A 14,577-nucleotide genomic window follows, 5' to 3' on the forward strand; every position below is an offset into this window, starting at 1 on the left:
GGAGAGGTTGTTTTTGTTGGCTCTCTCGGCTCACATTATGTTTCTTTTATCCCCTAGATGGTGGAATTCGGCGGAGAAAATGATGGGGGCTGCGCCGGATCAAAAAATGCTGTGAGGACTGGTGAGTACGGCGCGGCGCTGCAGCTGGCGGTGCGACGCGTGTAGAATAATGTCCTTTTCAAGTTCGAAGGCACAATGGATCCGGAATTCAGGTAAGGATTGGAATAATATCTGTTTTCTAACCTTTCCTTCTTCTTTCTTCTATTGCTAGCAGCTCTGGATTCGAGTCGGGCGTGGCTGAAGACTGGATGCTGACTGCAGGCACGGTGAGCATTACGCTGCTGGATGCAGAATAACGCGAAGCATGTGCTGCTGTTCGGGCGTGGTTTAAATAGCCTCCAAAGTAGTTCCAGGTAAGAAGTCCCTAGAACCACACCCGAGTAAAAAATAGTCCCTGTAGTAAAATAGTCCCATCCAGGCCTCACGTTGGCTTGGATTCATTTGCAGCATGGTCTGCATGAGGTAAGTAAAGTCTATGAGCCTGGCGCCCATGGCGCCAGGACTGATTTCTATTATGAGCCTGGCGCCTAAGGTGCCAGGACTGAACCCAGACAGCCCCCAGCCGGGGCTGCTGGGGTTTTATTAAATATCTGGATGCCTGCTACCAGGGCTGATGGGCCTGATCTGGATGCCCAGGGGTAGGCATCATGACAGGAATATTATGTGAAGGATTCCAGCGCGGTGCTCAATTTACTAAGGGCCACAGTATTCGATGAATCTACTCAGTTTCTTGTGACTTTAGACATCAAATCACTGTATACAAAGCTCCCTCAAGAAGCCACCGTGCTGGCCATTCAACAGCTTTTGATGTCCAAGGACAATCTTGGTGATGTGCCTGCGATTTCTATCCTTCAATTGGCAGAGATTGCCTTGACAAAAAAGTCTTTGTTTACCAAGATACATTTGTCATACAAATATCTGATACAGTGATGGGCGCTAATTTCGCACCCAGTCTAGCTAACATCTATGTTGAACTTTTTGAACAAGCACATATACACCCTGTGGTCAACCCCTTTAAAGAGAACATGTCTATTTGGAAACGTTATATGGACAATGTTTTCATGATTCATTAAGGCAACGTGGAAGACTTGAATGCATTTTGTTCCAGGTTGAACACCTTTAAACAGGCACATAATACCCCTAGGGAGATCACAATTGAACAGAGGACTAGGTATTCAGAGTCAGCTGTAGTGATCTATTCTCCTCTATTTAACACACTTAAAAGCAAGATTTTAAAACTCTGCCCCATTTTGAACAATGGCAAAGTGGTTCTTAATGGACCACGGTCCGCCATCACATACAGACAAAACATTAGTGACAGATTAGTCCACATCATGCCTGAAACAAACAATCAATTGGATGGTTTAGAAGGTCAAAGGACATTGTGGATTCAAAACAAACCTATAGGCACGCACATGTGGTGCATGCTCAGTATGCGTACAGACATGCAGAAGAACGACCATTGATATAGGCTGTAAATATCCTTGAATTAGAAAACATTTACACATTCTACCACCAACTGTGTCATTTATTTGATTGCCTGTCCATGCTCCCTTAATTACATTGGAATGACTGAACGAGCAATAAAGAAAAGATTAATAGAACACAAATCCTACATTAAGACGTTTGGCAGCTTTATTGGACGTCATTTTGTAGAGTTTGGCCATCAGGTGGATGACTTGAGATGAACAGTTCTTAAGAAGATAAAACTGCCCAGGAGGGGCAGTGATTTTGCAGAATTGCTATTTAGAAAATAACATCTGGGATTTTCAGGCTTCAAACACACCTTATTGGACTAAATGAGGAAATTCAGTATCATGAAATGGCAGTGGGAGGTAACTGTTGTGAATTATTACAGAAGGATTGGCCTCTGGTAGATGCTTTAGCTCTGCTAACTCAAGTGGATTTCAAACGCAGCAACTCAAAATGAGTGGTTTGCCCTAATTTTGCGAACAAGATAATCATTACCCATTGCGCAGTGTCATCTCATTATATTTTCATAAAGTAAGAGTTTATGAGGACATTAGGTATCTTGAATTAGGTGCCTTTCATCAGTCTGTAGATTATTTCCACCTGTTTAGAGCAAACTCTTAGTATTGTGGCATGCATTAACAGCATTGAGAGTGGACATACTTCACAACATGGCCAAATGGGAAAGACTTTTTCTTGTTCTGCCCCCCGCCCCCGCTCCACTCTTGCATACCATCAAGCTCATTGTCCATTTTGAATACACCTTGTACATTTGAAAGGTTGAAATTCTCGTACAGCATAGTTTCCCATCACTATTTCTTTACTGTATATTTAGATAGAACCAATGATCGTTTTCACTAATCCGTTATGTACACTTTGAAAGTGGAATGTTAAAAGGTAGATGTGCTTTTGTTGTTGCTACCGTTTTGGTACTTGTGGGAAGGTGTGCTTATCCACTTTAAGATGGCCACCATTTGGGGTAGAAATGCAAGATTGATGTGAATAGGTGAAGCAGTTGGTCATATGATTTTCTGACCTGGCTGGCACGTTTACACATATTAGAAGAACTTGCAGCACAGCCTTTCTGAACCAGTAAGGGACTGGCGCAGATGTCGTTTGTTCGCTTTTGGATCCAGGCTCCTTCCGATATGAAGTAATTGCAATTTACTCAGGTAAAGGGAACGTTCGTTTAGTATTTGTTTGCCATTTGTTTGGAAACACCAGTGGGGATTCTGCCGCATGTAGACTAAAACATGTGCCTGTCCTATTTTTCATATAGGTGGCTGACAACTGAAGGTTATGCATTGTGACAGAATTGCTGTGCGTTTGAGATTAAGCACTCCTGTAAGCCGTTAAGACCGAAAATGTTGATGGTCTATCACAGGTAGGTGAAGTGCCTACAGGGATATGGCCTGTGTCACATTTTGAAGTAAGTTATGAAGCTCTACTGTTTGATGAAATAATTTCATGAGAAGCAGAGGGGCCGCTCTGCATACTGAATAGATTTCACTGTTTCTCATGTAGGTTGCTCAATAGCCACCTCATCATTACTCTTGAGGACAGGAGAGATGACCCATAGAGAAACTGGATATGTGTTCTGTTTGTCCTGAAGAAAGTGATGAATTTTGAGTCACTGAAACCGGTCGACCTGTGCCTCGAATATCCTTTTGCCAATTGCTACAGGGATACAAGATGGAGTTTTTGGGGGTAATTCATAGAATTTAGCGCACAAGTGGCGCACACGGCTGGCGCACAGTGTGCGCGTGCGAATCCATGCGCCAGCCGCGTGCGCCAAAACCCATTTCCGCACACAGCGTATTCATGGATTCCAGCTACCAAAACCAGCTGTGGCGCACAGTGGCGCAGCGACCCTGCAGCAGCGCCAGTTACGCCCCCAAGAACGCCTCTCGCGGTGGGAAAAGCCATCAAAATCCCAAATCCAGCGCAAAGGGCTGCGCTAACCCTGTACCAGCACGGCAAGCGGGCTACGTGTATCACTGGGGTGAGCGGGAAGTACCTCACGTCATTTCAGCTGGGTACGTGTATTTCAGGGGTGCGCTGGAAGTTCCACACGCGATTCCATCAGGGTACGTGTACATCAGGGGTGCACAGGAATTTTCACACGTGAATTCAGCAGGGTACGTGTATATCAGGGGTGCGCGGGAAGTTCCACACACGAATGTCCTGCTTACGTGTATTTTGGGGTGCGCGGGAAGTTTCACACGCGATATCAGCAGGGTACGTGTATTCCAGGGGTGCGCGGGAAGTTCCACACGCGAATGTCCTGGCTACGTGTATTTCGGGGTGCGCGGGAAGTTTCACACGCGATATCAGCAGGGTACATGTATTCCAGGGGTGCGTGTGAAGTTCCACACGCGAATGTCCTGGCTACGTGTATTTCGGGGTGCGCGGGAAGTTACAGACGCAAATGTCCTGGCTATGTGTATCTTGGGGTGCGCGGAAAGTATCACACGCGATTCCATCAGGGTACGTGTATAACAGGGGGGCGCGGGGAGCACCACACGTGAATTGCACGTATGGGTGCTCCCAGGTGTTCCCTCTACATCCTCCACTGCCCCTGCAGGTGGCCCACACCACAGGGGCCTACCCTGCACATGACCTGCAGGCACCCCATCCACCATGGCCATGCCCCCCAGCCAACCCACATGTCAACTTGCACTACTGCCCACCAACGCATGTCCCCCTGCACCCTCAGCCACCAGGGGCAGCCTCCACCAGGCCCCCACCCATGTCTCCCACCACCTCCACCCCCCAGCAGTGCAGGGGCAGCCTCCACCAGGCCCCCACTCATGTCCCCTATCACCCCCAGCAGTGCAGGGGCAGCCTCCACCAGGCCCCCACTCATGTCCCCCATCATCCCCACCCCCCAGCAGTGCAGGGGCAGCCTCCACCAGGCCCCCACCCATGTCTCCCATCACCCCCAGCCCCCAGCCACCAGGGGCAGCCTCCACCAGGCCCCCACCCATGTCTCCCACCACCCCCACCCCCCAGCAGTGCAGGGGCAGCCTCCACCAGGCCCCCACCCATGTCTCCCATCACTCCCACCCCCAGCACTGTGGGGCACCTGCCAGCAGGCCCCCACCCATGTCCAACTCATGTTCCCCTGCACCCCCACCCCCCAGCAGTGCAGGGGCAGCCTCCACCAGGCCCCCACCCATGTCCAACTCATGTTCCCCACCACCCCCACCCCCCAGCACTGTGGGGCACCTGCCAGCAGGCCCCCACCCATGTCCAACTCATGTTCCCCTGCACCCTCACCCCCCAGCAGTGCAGGGGCAGCCTCCAGCAGGCCCCCACCCATGTCCAACTCATGTTCCCCACCACCCCCACCCCCAGCACTGTGGGGCACCTGCCAGCAGGCCCCCACCCATGTCCAACTCATGTTCCCCTGCACCCTCACCCCCCAGCAGTGCAGGGGCAGCCTCCAGCAGGCCCCCACCCATGTTCAACTCATGTTCCCCTGCACCCCCACCCCCCAGCAGTGCAGGGGCAGCCTCCAGCAGGCCCCCACCCATGTCCAACTCATGTTCCCCTGCACCCCCACCCCCCAGCAGTGCAGGGGCAGCCTCCAGCAGCCCCCCACCCATGTCCAACTCATGTTCCCCTGCACCCCCACCCCCCAGCAGTGCAGGGGCAGCCTCCACCAGGCCCCCACCCATGTCTCCCATCACCCCCACCCCCCAGCCACCAGGGGCAGCCTCCACCAGGCCCCCACCCATGTCTCCCACCACCCCCACCCCCCAGCCACCAGGGGCAGCCTCCACCAGGCCCCCACTCATGTCCCCTATCACCCCCACCCCCCAGCAGTGCAGGGGCAGCCTCCACCAGGCCCCCACCCATGTCTCCCATCACCCCCACCCCCCAGCCACCGGGGGCACCCTCCACCAGGCCCCCACTCATGTCTCCCATCACCCCCACCCTCCAGCAGTGCAGGGCCAGCCTCCACCAGGCCCCCACCCATGTCTCCCACCACCCCACCCCCCAGCAGTGCAGGGGCAGCCTCCACCAGGCCCCCACCCATGTCTCCCACCACCCCCACCCCCCAGCAGTGCAGGGGCAGCCTCCACCAGGCCCCCACCCATGTCTCCCACCACCCCCAACCCCCAGCAGTGCAGGGGCAGCCTCCACCAGGCCCCCACCCATGTCTCCCACCACCCCCACCCCCCAGCAGTGCAGGGGCAGCCTCCACCAGGCCCCCACCCATGTCTCCCACCACCCCCACCCCCCAGCAGTGCAGGGGCAGCCTCCACCAGGCCCCCACCCATGTCCAACTCATGTTCCCCACCACCCCCACCCCCCAGCACTGTGGGGCACCTGCCAGCAGGCCCCCACCCATGTCCAACTCATGTTCCCCTGCACCCCCACCCCCCAGCAGTGCAGGGGCAGCCTCCAGCAGGCCCCCACCCATGTCCAACTCATGTTCCCCTGCACCCCCACCCCCCAGCAGTGCAGGGGCAGCCTCCAGCAGGCCCCCACCCATGTCCAACTCATGTTCCCCTGCACCCCCACCCCCAGCACTGTGGGGCACCTGCCAGCAGGCCCCCACCCATGTCCAACTCATGTTTCCCTGCACCCCCACCCCCCAGCAGTGCAGGGGCAGCCTCCACCAGGCCCCCACCCATGTCTCCCACCACCCCCACCCCCCAGCAGTGCAGGGGCAGCCTCCACCAGGCCCCCACCCATGTCTCCCACCACCCCCACACCCCAGCCACCAGGGGCAGCCTCCACCAGGTCTCCACCCATGTCTCCCACCACCCCCACCCCCCAGCAGTGCAGGGGCAGCCTCCACCAGGCCCCCACCCATGTCCAACTTATGTTCCCCTGCACCCCCACCCCCCAGCACTGTGGGGCACCTGCCAGCAGGCCCCAACTCATGTACCCCAGCCAACATGTCATCACAATCTAGATCCCTGGTCCCTATGGTCAGCCTCCGAATGCAAAACACCCACCTGAGTATTGCATCCACCCACTCAGAAATGGCAATTACATGACAGAACACCAATTGCAAGTTTGGAAACAAACTCATGTCCCTCACATACACCCAATGGGTGTCAGTGAATCTCAAAACCCATATCATGATATGCACTAAACCAATGAGATGATACTACACATTGAAGTTCGATCAAAAAATATGTATTAAATGAAACATAAATAGAATCAAAAATAAAGAAACAGAAATGGGAATGTACAAAAATGAAAAGAAGCATGTCCGTGAAAAAAAGCAAAACCAAAAATCATAATCCAAAGGAATGGTGTCCAAAGTCACAGTCCACAACAGAAAATCCAATGGAAAATTATAATTGAAAGCCATTGCTCTGTGGGTAAATTGTGAAAGAAAAAGAAAATCCAACAGTCAACTATGTACAGACGAACAAGCCAGGGTCCATTATCCCAACAAAAGAAATGAAACCTATCTAACAACACTAACTAATAAAAAAAACTATATACAAAAATGTGGCCCATTGTCCAAAAGGTCCAAAATAAATTCAAAAACAAAGGAAACCTAACACTAACTACATAACTATGTACAAGGGCAGCGGGCTAGTCTGATGGCTCACTTTTGGATGTCCCGGGCCAGGGCATCATCAAACTCCTGCTCAATGTCCCGGAGGCGGTCCTCCCCCATGGCCCCGAGGGTCCGCAGGGTCGTCGACGTGTCCACCTCCAACCCCCTGCGGATTGCCTCGAGGCACTCGGCCCACCTCAGGGCCCTCCGCATGGAGTTCTCCGCCCTGACCATTGTGAGCCATGCCTCTTCCGCCCGCTGCCGCTCCGCATCTATGGCGTGGCCCAACCGCTGCCACACGGAAGACACTCTCTGTCCTGGGTCCTCCTGCCCTCCGGCCGATGCCTGCCCCTCTGATGTTGAAGGCCCCGAGCCTTCATGGCTCCCACCACGTTGCTGCTGCTGCTGTGCCTCTGCCCGTGCAATGCCTCCTGCTGCCTGCACATCCTCCGCCGGCTGGGGTGCAGTCGTTGATGTAGCCACACCTGCTGGATGTTCGACTCCCGACTGTGGCAGGGATGCCCCCTCCACCAGCCTGGCCGCACCATCAGAGGCAGCTCCACAGGGCACCCAGGTGACTGATGGGTGGGAAGATGGCACGGAGGTCAACTGGCGCGTAGGGGGTTCAGTTGAGGAGGGGGTCGTAGCAAGCCCCATCAAACGGAGGAATCCGGCCTTGGTGACCTGTCCCAGTAGGCCGACGCAGTCAACGAGCCATTCGAGATGACGTGCAGTCTCCTCATGAAAAGACTGCAGGTCACCTCGCATGGCCCGTTGACGCAACGCCACACCAGTCAGGACAGGTTCAACCCGGACCCGGATAGCCATGTCCGCAAGCAGAGGAAGGCCAGTTGTCGTTAGCTCATCCCCTGCTGGTGCAAGATGATGCAGGGACAGGATCAGGGACAGGATTGCACACAGTCACCTCCGCGGCGGCCTGTGCTGCCTCCTGTCCCTGGTCCTGCACTGCACCACTAGCACCAGTGGGATCCCCACCTCCAGACCTCGTCTCTGTTGCTTGCACGGCCTCCTCCTCCACCAAACCCCCCACCAACCTGGATGACTCCGTGCCATCTTCCCCCGTTGGGCCCTGCGGGGTCCCAGCTGCCCCTTCTGCTGCCGAGGAGTCCAACTCCAACCTCCGCCTCTTGGACCTCCGCCCGGCAGCTGCGGCCTGGGACGCGGCACCGGACTCCTCACTCCCCGACGAGAGGACAACATGGGAGGGGAGCCGGGCCTTGCGTCTCCGGCTGGCGGTGGGATCCCCGCCGCTGTGCTCCACAGCACCTTCTCCGCCCTCTTCATCAGTTGACGCTGCAGACAGGGAGAAATAAAACACAGGCATCAGGGCACTGTACAATGGACACATACACACATGACAGTTGTACATGAGTGGCATTGGCAAACCTCAGACATGCCATCACAATCCCCAACACACATGGCATTTCAACTCGCACACATGAGCCATACCACAGCCATATCGCAACTGCCAGCACCATCCATACACATACAACAGCATGAGCAGGCAAAGCTGAGCCAGACATCACATGCATCACAGGAAGTGCACTACACATGTACACACACCACCACACTTGCATGCATGTGTACACCTCTGCCAATTGTCGCAGTGTTCAGATGGGCATCCATGTCACATCTGCCAATCAGGCTTCCACATCCCGCTGTCACATGCATCCATGTTGCATCACTGTTGCACCCTTGTCAAATACACACAAATGCACATGTACACAGTGCTGATACATGCAGTTGAAAACAACATACATGCGTGACATCACGAACGTGTCTACTTACATACACATTCATCCAAACATGTGTGCCCACACAACTGCATTTGGCATGCAAGCCTACACACACAAGCACCATTCATGTCTCACACATTACAGCCCTCGCATGTGTTAGCCTCACGGCCCTGTACACCCCCACCCATATTCGACCCCATAAAAACAGATGTGCAACCTGCACACTACTGAAACATCACCACACGCACAGCTCACAATCAGGATGCATGTACACTTACCGCTCGACTCCAGACGGGTCTGCCTCTCAAGGACCTGGACGTGGAGCGCTGGGGATATGCGTTCCAGGACCCTCATCTGATCTTCCGACAAGTGGCCCCGGCGCCCCTTAGCATCCGCTGCCTTCAAGAGGCGCCGGGCCTTGTTCAGGGTCCTGGACCTGAAGTCCTCCCAGCGCTTCTTGACATGTTGTAAGTCACGGACTGCCACCCCCTCCGCGTTGATGGCAGTCACGATGTCAGTCCAGATCCGAGTCCGTCCTTCCTTGTCGGCGCGGGAACTTCCGAAGAGGGCATCATACTGCCCCAGGACTTGCTCCACCAGGACACCAACTTTCCTGGCACTGAAGCTGGTGCCCCTCTGCCTCTCTGGCCGGGGGTTGTCAGTGGTGCCAGATGTTGCAGTGCCCGACATGACAACCCCAGAGGCAGGAGTGGGTGGGCAACTGGGCCCTGGGGCTGGGCTGTGGAGCGATGGAATCCCAGTCGGGAGTCTTCCGTTCCAGCAGGGGTGGTCACAGCAACAGCACCCCTGGCTGATGTGCAGGCAGCAAATGGCAGGGCACGTGGGCAGCAGGCAGTCAGGCAGCAGCAGATGGCAGGTGGGAGCGTGCTCGGGGCTCTGGGGGGCAGTAATTCGGCCTTCTGGGCAGGAGCGTGGTCTTCCGTGTGCTTACGCGTGGCCAGCTTGATACAGAGTGATTTGGCACGTGAAAATCCTGCACGTCAGCGTGTAATTCGAGGAAAGGCCCCTAGCGCGTAAGCACGTCTGCACGCATACGCAATTTCATTGGACAGAAGACCCCTCAAGCGCAAGCGCAACTGTGACGTGACGTGCACAGGCGTGCATGGGCATTTCAGCGTGCGTGAAAAACTGCACGTCCGCGTGTAATACGAGGAAAGGTCCCATGCGCGTAAGTGACGTGACGCGCGCCTGCGTTTCCCTCAGCACGGGTTAAAGGTGAGCGGGCCCAGCAGTTCACTGTACGTGCCTTTCGTGGAGACCGACGTGTGTTGCTGCTTCCTGTTGTTTCGCGCGCCATCACAACTTCACAGCTATCAAGGACGTATCTCTTCTTTTGGCGGGGGTATTGGCTACGCGCATTTTTCTGCATCACGCTAGTCAGACGGTGAGTCGCACACGCTCTTTTTCCCACTGCGGGTGCCCCTGTGTATCGCACCCATTTTCGATGTCATAGTAGCCTGCGTGTCCCACGCGTACGCGTTATTCGTGTTACTGGGTGCCACCGCGTACTGCGGGAGGTTGAATCCACGCACATAGGCTGCAGGGTTGCGTGCACGGTTTTACTGCAGTTTTGGGGTGCCTGAGCATTGCGTGACCTGTCACTACATCACCGGGGTCACATACAGCCTTGCAGGTGCAGGGGGGCTGTTAACATCTTGTTTCCCACCCCCTTCACCCCAATTGCCCAGGTGAATTGTGATGTACACCTCCCATTGGCACCACTCCATCTGTGCCGTCACTACTACATCTGTGCCATGGTTGGGAGGCCACCAAAGGTGAGGGGCGCCTCAGCTGGGCGTACTCCTCGTGGCGGGCGTGGTCGGGGACGTGGCCGTGGTGACCAGGGAGTAGGGGGACTCCAGGGTGTCCAGGGCGGCCACAGAGGGGGAAGAGGCAGGGGTGCGCCACTTGAGCACAATGTTGTGCCATGTGTCGGTGCAGTCATGCCACCACCCCCCGTGGTTCCGGGGGATGCAGCTTCTGCATCTGGCACTGGCGCCCGTGTGACCCGGCAGTCCGTTCCATCGACTGCCACGGGCCCAAGGGTAGTGGTAGCTGCAGGTGCAGCTGTGGACACCGCCACCCAGGCTCGGGGTCTGCCAGCGCAGGCTGCGTTGGCACTTGAGGAGCCCTTGGTAGATCTCCAACAGGCCAGGAGGGAAACCATAGGGGCAGGCCGGGCTGCTCAGACCAAGACATGTGTCCCTGGGGCAGTCATGTCATCTGCTGCCCCGAACAGCCGGGTGTTGGCAAGTGCAGGGGCAGATGCACCCAACAGCACCCCGGTTGTGAGTCTGCCAACCAGGACCGTTGCGGTCAATGACCCTGCCACAGCTGATGTTGCTGCGCAGGGTCCATTAGTGGGCACCCAGCTGCCACTGACACAAGTCAGGCCTTTGGTCATCCCTCCACCTGCCACTCCCTTGGCTCAATCCACCGAACCCAATGGCCATACTGGTCAGGGCGGCATTAGCACAGTCCAAGAGGAGGAAGGTTGCACCTGCAGCACAGGCTGGGACCCCACACACAGCCACGACCTCCTGCACGTCAAGGAAGAAGCCTTTCTGTAAGCAGGAACTGGACTTCCTCATGGACTACGTGCGGGGCCACAGCCGTAACATGCTAGTGGGTGCCAATAGTCAGACTACGGCTGCCCAACGTGACACCCACTGGAAGCATGTTGCGGAACATGTCAGTTCATTCGGCCATGAGGTGCGCACGGCGCAAGAGTGCAAAAAGCGTTGGAATGACATCAAACGCAGCACTAAGGCTAAGCGTGCCTCTAATTACAACTTGACTCTGGTGACTGGCGGTGGGCCCGCACCAGAGGAGGAAGAGCTCACTCCGCATGAGGCACTCGTTGCGGAGTTCATACCACCTGAATTGGTCAAAGGAGTGGGAGAGATGCTGGACTTTGATGCCCAGTCCAGTGAGTGTTGATGCGTGTTTGTTGAGGACGTGTGTGTTTCACTTGTGGGATGTGTTGTGCATGATTGCCGCTACATGTGACGTGTACATGGTTCTGATGTGTAAGTAATGCAATGCTTCTGTGATGCATGTCTCCTCTGCCTGCATGCGGGGACTCCATGTAGGCATGCTCCCTTGCCCCTCCTCCGCCACACTGCACCCCATTCCACCTTTGCACTGGTGTTCTTCAATCTTGCCTATGTGTACTTTCTTGTTCATGCGTCCTGTGTAGATGCTAACTTCCAGCGTAGAATCTGCCAAACATATGCCGTGTGGTACAGCCTTAGTACTTGATGCAGGGTATCTCACTTGTACTGTGCATAGGTCAGATGTCCCGCAGGGACATGAGTGCCCATTCATGCTCCATGTGCATTGCACGCATGCCCCTATGTGTCCTTGACTGGATGATCACTGTAATACAAGTCCTTGGTTACATACATTGCCTGCCATCTCATCAGCCTTCCCATGTCAACTGTGGCTCAGTCCTGCGTTGCACACATGTTTAGGGTCTGACAATCTGTGTGGCTCACAGGCCTCGGCCTGTTCAATGGCCAATGACTCTGTCCAACTCTTGTTGTGTCTTCTTCACACGTGGGCGGCCTCCGGAGTTTCCATCATGTGTCCTGCCCACTGTCCCAGCATCATTTGCAGTGTTGTCACTTGAATCACATTAAGCTGTTGATGCCAGTCAACACTGCCTGTCAATACACAGGTGCATGGTCAGCCTTTTGATACCATGCTAGGCATCCCTGCTTTGGTACTGGGGTGGAGGGGTGCTTGGCTTCTAGATATGGTACACATTGAATGCACAATGCACGTGATGTCTGAATTTGACATTGCACTGCCTTCACATTTCCTGGCACACACCATGGAGTCCTTGTACATGTAGGTAGTGAGTGGCGTACACATTTTCTGCACTGCATAGACCCACTTCCATGGAAACTGCCACCTTTCAACAGGTCTGATCACAGAAGCAATTCAAAGTTGACCCAGCATGCATGCCATGTTATATGTTGTGTGTCACATGTCTGCCTGATGCGTTTGCTGTCGGTGTGTGTGTGTGTTGTGTGCTTCTGACATGTGTAGTGACCTTTTTTCTCTCTATTTTTCAGGTGATGACGCAATGGAGGCGGAGGATGGTGTTGTCATGCCAGACACAGGGTTGTTACCACTACATCAACCCGGCACTAGTGGGGGTCGTGGGGTGGTAGGCCACGAAAACCCCCAAGTGCTACAGTCCATCTTGTCTCTGGCTGCCTATGAGTCCAGCCTTGATGACGACTCTGACGTCCATGTTGAGTTGGATGAGCATCAAGTCCATGTGTCAGGGGTGAGTGATTCTGATGTGGACACTCCTCTGTCTGCGACACCTGCACTAAGGGATCAGACAGTCTTGGTTCCTCCGCCCGTGGTGGATCGGGACACAGGGTCACCCTCCACACCAGTCACTGATGTGCCTGGGACATCACGTCGACGGGGCATGTAGTCGTGCAGCCGCGGGCGGTGCCAACACAGCGAGGACCCCCGGTCCTTGGGTCCCGCAGGGGTGAAGCCCGGCAACGCGGTCGCCGCACGCAACCGCAGTATACTGAGTGGGAGCAAGACATGACTGCCAATTCAGAACGGCAGGGGGCAGCAATGGAGAACATCGCTGAGAGCATGGAGCGTGTGGCCCGATCTTTGCTGCCCCCTGCTAGGCAGGTGCTTCTCCAGCAGCAGGCGACACGGTCCATGGCCCGCTCGCTCAGGCTGGGCATGGCGGCCTCAGACAGGGCACGCCAGGCTGAAATGTCGTCTCTGCGTCAAGCAATTGCTGCTCACGTAGAGGCGCACATGGATGCCCTGAGGGAGGAGTATGCTTCCCTCAGATCCACTCTGGGTGTCCTTATGATGTCCCAGAGGCAGCAGGCAGAGGAGAGGTTTGCACAGCTTGAGCGTACCATCTCGGCTGAGCTACAGGCTTGCTGTGAGGTGCAGTGGTTGTCCAGCCAGGCCTTGCAGGAGGAACTCTGTGTTACACGTGCTACCTTGCAAGAGGAAGCACGTGTATCACGTGAGGTTCTGCATGCAGACCTACGTCACATCGCCACACAGAACCAGGCTCACCCGTCCGGCAGACTTGCTGCCGATGAGGGGCAAGCTGCGGCTAGGCGTGGCCAGGCTACTGTGCCACGTCCTCCTTTCCAGGATGAGCCAGACTCGGACGACCATCTATCTCCCACATAGGTCGGGCTGTGCAGGCGTTGAGCCCATGGAGGTTTTTTTTTTTGGCTCAGTATCATCGCATGTGGAAATTGAGCAGCACCCTGTACCTCCCCCCTCCTAGGTGCCTCCCCTCCCCCCGGGTCGTATGTGGCCATTTTTGATTTTTCTTTTAGTTTAGTTAGTTAAGTTTCTGTTTGATAGTTAGTTTAATTAGGTAATGTAGGTTTTCCATAGTTAGTGTAATTAGTTAATATAGTTTAAAATTGCTTGTCTATTGTGCTTTCATGTGACGGTGCGGTGCTTTGTGGCTTTTGAAGGCATCCACTGTCTGTTCCAGCTGGGCCCTTCAGGCTTGTCTTGTGTATGTGTTTGCTGCTTGGGGTCCTTGACTCACATATGCCACTCCTGCCTCCCTTATACATGGGCTCGCAAGGATGGTTCGGTGTCACAAACTTTTACACAAGGGCTTTGGACTGTCATATCTGTGGCATGTCTGGTGCTGTGTGACTTGTGTTTACACCCCTAGTGGGGATGATTTTGGTGTTATTGTCCACTGTTGAGCTTTTGCTA

Source organism: Ambystoma mexicanum, chromosome 1q (genome assembly GCF_040938575.1).
Source record: "Ambystoma mexicanum isolate Mex_15411 chromosome 1q, UKY_AmexF1_1, whole genome shotgun sequence".
Lineage (NCBI taxonomy): Eukaryota > Metazoa > Chordata > Amphibia > Caudata > Ambystomatidae > Ambystoma > Ambystoma mexicanum.